We start from the raw sequence: 5,709 nt of genomic DNA, 5'->3' as shown, positions 1-5,709 counted from the left end.
ACACGGGCTGCAGCATGCTTGGCCCGCCGGTACCCGTCAGCTGCCTCAGGAGTCCCCCGAGCCAGCAAGGCCCGATAGGACTCCTTCTTCAGCTTGACAGCATCCCTTACTTCCGGTGTCCACCACCGGGTTCTGGGGTTGCCGCTGCGACAGGCACCACAGACCTTACGCCCACAGCTCCGAGCAGCCGCATTGACAGTAGAGGCCGAGAATGAAGCCCACTCGGACTCCATATCTCCGGCCTCCCCCGGAATCCGGGAGAAGTCCTCCCGGAGGTGCGAGTTGAAGGTCCCTCTGACAGAGCGCTCCGCCAGACGTTCCCAACAGACCCTCACTACACGCTTGGGCCTGCCAGGTCTTTCCGGCTTCCTCCTCCGCCAGCGAACCCAACTCACAACCAGGTGGTGATCAGTTGACAGCTCAGCCCCTCTCTTCACCCGAGTGTCCAAGACACGCGGCCGGAGATCAGATGACACGACTACAAAAGTCGATCATCGACCTCCGGCCTAGGGTGTCCTGGTGCCACGTGCACTTATGGACACCCTTGTGCTCGAACATGGTGTTCGTTATGGACAAACTGTGACTAGCACAGAAGTCCAATAACAAGACACCACTTCGGGTTCAGATCGGGGAGGCCGTTCCTCCCAATCACCCCTCTCCAAGTGTCACTGTCGTTGCCCCACGTGGGCGTTGAAGTCCCCCAGGAGAACAACGGAGTCCCCGGTCGGTGCACTGTCTAGTACCCCTCCCAAGGACTCCAAGAAGGCCGGGTACTCAGCACTGCTGTTCGGCCCGTAGGCTGACACCACAGTGAGAGACCTGTCCCCGACCTGAAGGCGCAGGGATGCGACCCTCTCGTTCACCGGGGTGAACTCCAACACACAGCGACTGAGCTGTGGGGCAATGAGCCACACCAGCCCACCGCCGCTCCCAGCGGGCAACTCCAGAGAAATAGAGAGTCTAGTCCCCCTCAAGGAGTTGGGTTCCAGAGATGAGGTGAGGCTGACTATATCTAGTCAGTAACGCTCAACCTCCCGCACAAGCTCGGGCTCCTTCCCCCCAGCGAGGTGACATTCTATGTCCCCAGAGCTTGTTTCCATGTCCGGAGATCTGGTCGCCGAGGCCTCCCACCGTCGACTGCTGCCCAGATCTCTCTGCACCGGCCCCATATGGATCCTCCTGCGGGTGGTGGGCCCACGTGAGGACGGCCCCACGTCGCTCCTTGAGCCCGGCCGGCCCCGTGGGGGGAGGCTCGGCCACCAGGCGCTCGCTGGCGAGCACCCACCCCAGGCCTGGCTCCAGGGTGAGGCCCCGGTGACGCCAATCCGGGCGACGTAACTGGCCTTGCTGGTACACTCATCATAGGGGCTTAGCACACAACTCACGCGGTGCTAAAAGCCAGAGAATAAAAGTGGGTCTTAAGACGAGACTTATCCTGTTACCATCCACCTAATTTTGGTGTGTGCACAATAGCACTACATACCCAAATGCCATAGCTTATTAAAAGAAAACCTTCGAACCCACATGCTTGTGTGAGGCACCATTTTAAAGCTTAGGCCTTCTAGTTTCTGTAGATATGTACATGAAGACTGTGAGTGCTGCCTAACCTACAGTACAGTCAATTAAAAAATTTTATTTTTTTGCTTCGAAAAAAAAATTGAAAAACAATAAAGGCCTTAGCTTGGGCATACTTCATGCTAGGCATTTGTGACTCACTACACTCATTGTTCAAGTTGTTGGCAACAACTGTGTAGAATTTCAGATCTCTAGGACAAAGGGTTTTGATGCTGTGAGCCTTTGTGTATACAAAATGACAATTCGGCACAAGATTGCCAAATTTGTGCCAAAATAATAATAATAATATAATAATAATAATAATAATTGTTATTATTATTAATACTAATTCTTCTGAGCTTTAGGCATGTTTTCTCAAGAAAAAAAACTAAAAGTAGCCAAAATTGTCCTCCAAGTGGAAGATCTGCCAACTATGGCCCCTCCCGCACTGCTCCCTGTCTCCCTCTCTCTTACGCTTATAAACACAGGGTCCGTTTCAAAGGTATCTGTATGTCCCACCCACCATTTGAAAGCTCTGGTGATAGGCTAAAACAATATGTCAATCACTTTCTGGAAGATCCAATGACTGAAGAGATTTCCCGTAAACAATCTGATGACGCGTGCGTAAAGCCAGGAAGTACGTGGGTGCGTTAGCTTCTTCAGTGGCTTGCCCCACCTAAACCCCGCCACCGACAACAGCGGGGAGGGTCTCATTTTGAAGCTAAGAGGGTGAGGAAAACAAGCGTACCCAAGAACGCCAAGAGGAAGGGAACTCAGAGAGGGAGAAGGCTCGGAAAGGCAACATAATATCCACTCATACGGACAAGGATTTTCTGGATTATTTACCCACATGGAATTATTTTATGGAAAAAAACAACTTGATATTCTTTTTCTGTGGATTATTACGGACTTATTGAGTACAACTTTTCATGGATTGAACGCGTTTTGGACCGACAGAACCGGCTCAAATGTAAGAAATGCGTACCTTATTCTTTGTTTATGATGTGAATTTTTAAGTTATAGCGTTTTGGGCTCGTTGTATGGCATAAAATGAATGACATGGTTGTTTTATTGATAAAATAAGCTTTCAAATGATGTATGGCATGCCAGTAGTGAAAACAATAATGAAGGTGAATATACAGAGTGAACATTTTTTATTGGAAAATCGCCCACCGCGGGCGGGTGGATGGTAAGTGGTTTTTAAAACTCTCCACTGTGGGGGCTGTTCGAACATGGAGGGGCAGAATGTTCCAAAGCTTAGGGCCGACCACAGAGAAGGTCCTGTCCCCCCTGGTTTTAAGTCTTGTCTTAGGCACCCTGAGTTGGAGCTGGCCCTCAGACCTCAGACAGAGTGCAGGGGTATAAATATGGATGAGGTCTGAGACGTGCTGTGGGCCAGTCCATTCAAAGCTTTAAAAACAAACAATAAAATCTTAAAATCAATTCTAAAATTCACAGGAAGCCAGTGCAAAGACAAAAGGTTTGGGGTTATGTGCTCTCTTCTTTTTGTTCCTGTTAAAAGTCGTGCTGCAGAGTTTTGGACTCACTGTAGTTGGTAAAGTGCGTTTTCTGAAATGTTTCTGAAACTTTAGATAAAAGCCGCAAATGATAAAAACTTGATTTTAAAACATTGTTGATCTGTTATATTTAAAATCACTGTCTAAGGTGACGCCAAGGTTGGTGACTGTGGGACAAACATAATTTTTGAGGGGGTCCCACAGCTATGAGGGTACTGCTGGCCCCAAACAGTATCACTTCAGTCTTATCTTTATTCAGTTTTAAAAAGTTTTGGGCCAACCAAGCCTTGACATCAGATAGACAGTCGAGCAGGGGTGTCAGGGGGCAGGGATCCTTTTTCCAATGGGTAAGTAAATCTGTCAGTCATCCACATAAAAATGATAAGAGAGGCCATGTCTTTTAAAAATTTCTCCAAGTGGGAGCAGGTAAAGTGCAAAAAGCATAGGCCCCAGGATTGAACCCTGGGGGACTCCATGAAGAAGAGGGACGGATGACGAGGTGGAGTCCCCCAGACTTACAGCGTGCGACCCGGCAGTCTCTGGTCTCGTGTTTTACTGTTTTTAACTCGTTTTAATGTTTTTTTTAACCCGTCTTTGTTAACAAACACTCGTCCATGTTAACTAACAAGTGTGGAATTGAACCGTGAGTGCACCAGGGAACGATCATGGACCTACGTTTAAAGACTTTTGCACTATTTTGCATACTCGTGTTGCTGATGGGCGTCTCCACCGGTTTTGGCATGGAGGGACACGGCGTCAATGGCAGGCTAATCTACAGCCGAGAATTTCTTCTGTCCATGCGCGCCTCGACTATGATTTCACGACCAATACAGAGTATCCCTGATGAGCTCTGGAAGTCGGGACTCGGGAACACCAAACACCACAAAAGAGGAAGACGGGGAGGCGTGCGCAGGAGACTCAAGAATCTCCAGGTAAACAGTCGCCGCAAACTTCCACCTCTCCCATCTATCCTTCTTTCTAACGTGAGGTCCATCAGAAACAAAGATTGATGAGCTGGAGGCGTGCGTTAAACTGAAATACGAGGTGAAAAACCCTTGCCTGCTCGCTTTTTACGGAGACTTGGCTTGGAGAATCAGACATAGACACTGATCTGAATTTGACGGGTTTCGGAGGCCCGCTGCGCATGGATAGATCCGCGGAAATTACAGGGAAGAATCGCGGCGGAGGACTCTGTTTCTACGTGAATCAAAGTTACTGCAATACAGTCATTGTCAGGGAGAAAATATGTACCCCAGACTTGGAGCTACTGACAGTATCACTCAGACCGTTCTGTCTCCCCCGTGACTTCCAACAGCTGTTTTTTACGTTAGTGTACATCCATCCGAAAGCTAACGCTACAACTGCTGCTCAGCTGATTGCTGATGTAACCTTTAAGATCGACTCTATTTGTCCGGATGCTCCTAAATTCATTCTGGGATATTTTAACCACTGTAAACTGGAGAAAACACTTAAAACTTATGAGCAATATGTGACGTGCCCGACAACACAGAGGAATACGCGATTGGATCTTTGCTATGGCTCAGTGAATGGCGCTTACAAATCTGTGTCGCTCCCCCCTTTCTGGGCTTCTTACCACAACAGCGTGTTCTTGCTGCCAGTATATAGACCTGTTTTTAGACGCTTGTCACCGACACGGAAAACTGTTAAAGTGTGGAATGAAATGAGCATAAGTTCTCTCCAAGCATCTTTAGAATGTACTGACTGGGATTGTTTTACAGATGCATGTGAGAATACAAGTGAACTTGTTGATGTTGTCTCATCTTATATAACTTTCTGTGTCGACTGTACAATTCCTACTAAAGAAGTGGTTATATACCCTAACAACAAGCCATGGGTAACAAAGGAGCTTAAGTCTGTTATAAACAAAAAGAAAAGAATTCATTATTTAGGAGATGAACAGGAAAAGAAAGAAGCCCACAGAGAAGTTAAAAATGAAATAAGACATAGTAGAAGGATCTATAAGGATAAAAATAGAAAATCTCTATTCAGGAGGAGATCTCAGAGCAGCATGGAGAGGGATTAAGAAAATGGCATCAGTGAACCAATCGTTTGGTGTAACAAGGCAAAATGTTAGTGTAAATGGTGTTGATGATACCCAATTACCAAATGTTTTTAACTCCTTCTTTAGCAGGTTTGAGAGGCCACTTTTTGGAGATGTGATTGATAAAACTCGAATGTCCCTTGTTCCCAATAACAATTTGTTGATCTCCCAAGAAAGCGTTACCAAATTACTTAAAAAGGTAAACATAAGTAAAGCTGCAGGCCCGGATGGCATCTGTGGACACACTCCCAGGTCCTGTGCCCATCAGCTCAGTGGTGTATTTACTACACTTTTTCAGATGTGTGCAAATTCTGGCCAAATACCTACTATGTGGAAAACATCCACTATTATACCTGTTGCTAAATTGAATAATTCAAAGGAACTAAGTGAATTCAGACCAATTGCTCTGACCTCATTAGTTATGAAAATCTTTGAGAAGATACTAAAAGAGAATATCCTCTCTCTAATCAATGGTAAACTAGACCCATTGCAGTTTGTGTATCAAGCAGGGAAAGGTGTAGAGGATGCCAAAATATTTCTTTTGGACACTATTTATAAACACCTTGAAAAGCCCAA

The sequence above is a fragment of the Boleophthalmus pectinirostris genome, unplaced genomic scaffold (assembly GCF_026225935.1).
Source record: "Boleophthalmus pectinirostris isolate CB_2022bp ecotype Guang Dong unplaced genomic scaffold, ASM2622593v1 HiC_scaffold_1, whole genome shotgun sequence".
NCBI classification, from domain to species: domain Eukaryota; kingdom Metazoa; phylum Chordata; class Actinopteri; order Gobiiformes; family Gobiidae; genus Boleophthalmus; species Boleophthalmus pectinirostris.
The sequence above is the reverse complement of the archived record's forward strand: the minus strand, read 5'-3'. Positions refer to the sequence as shown.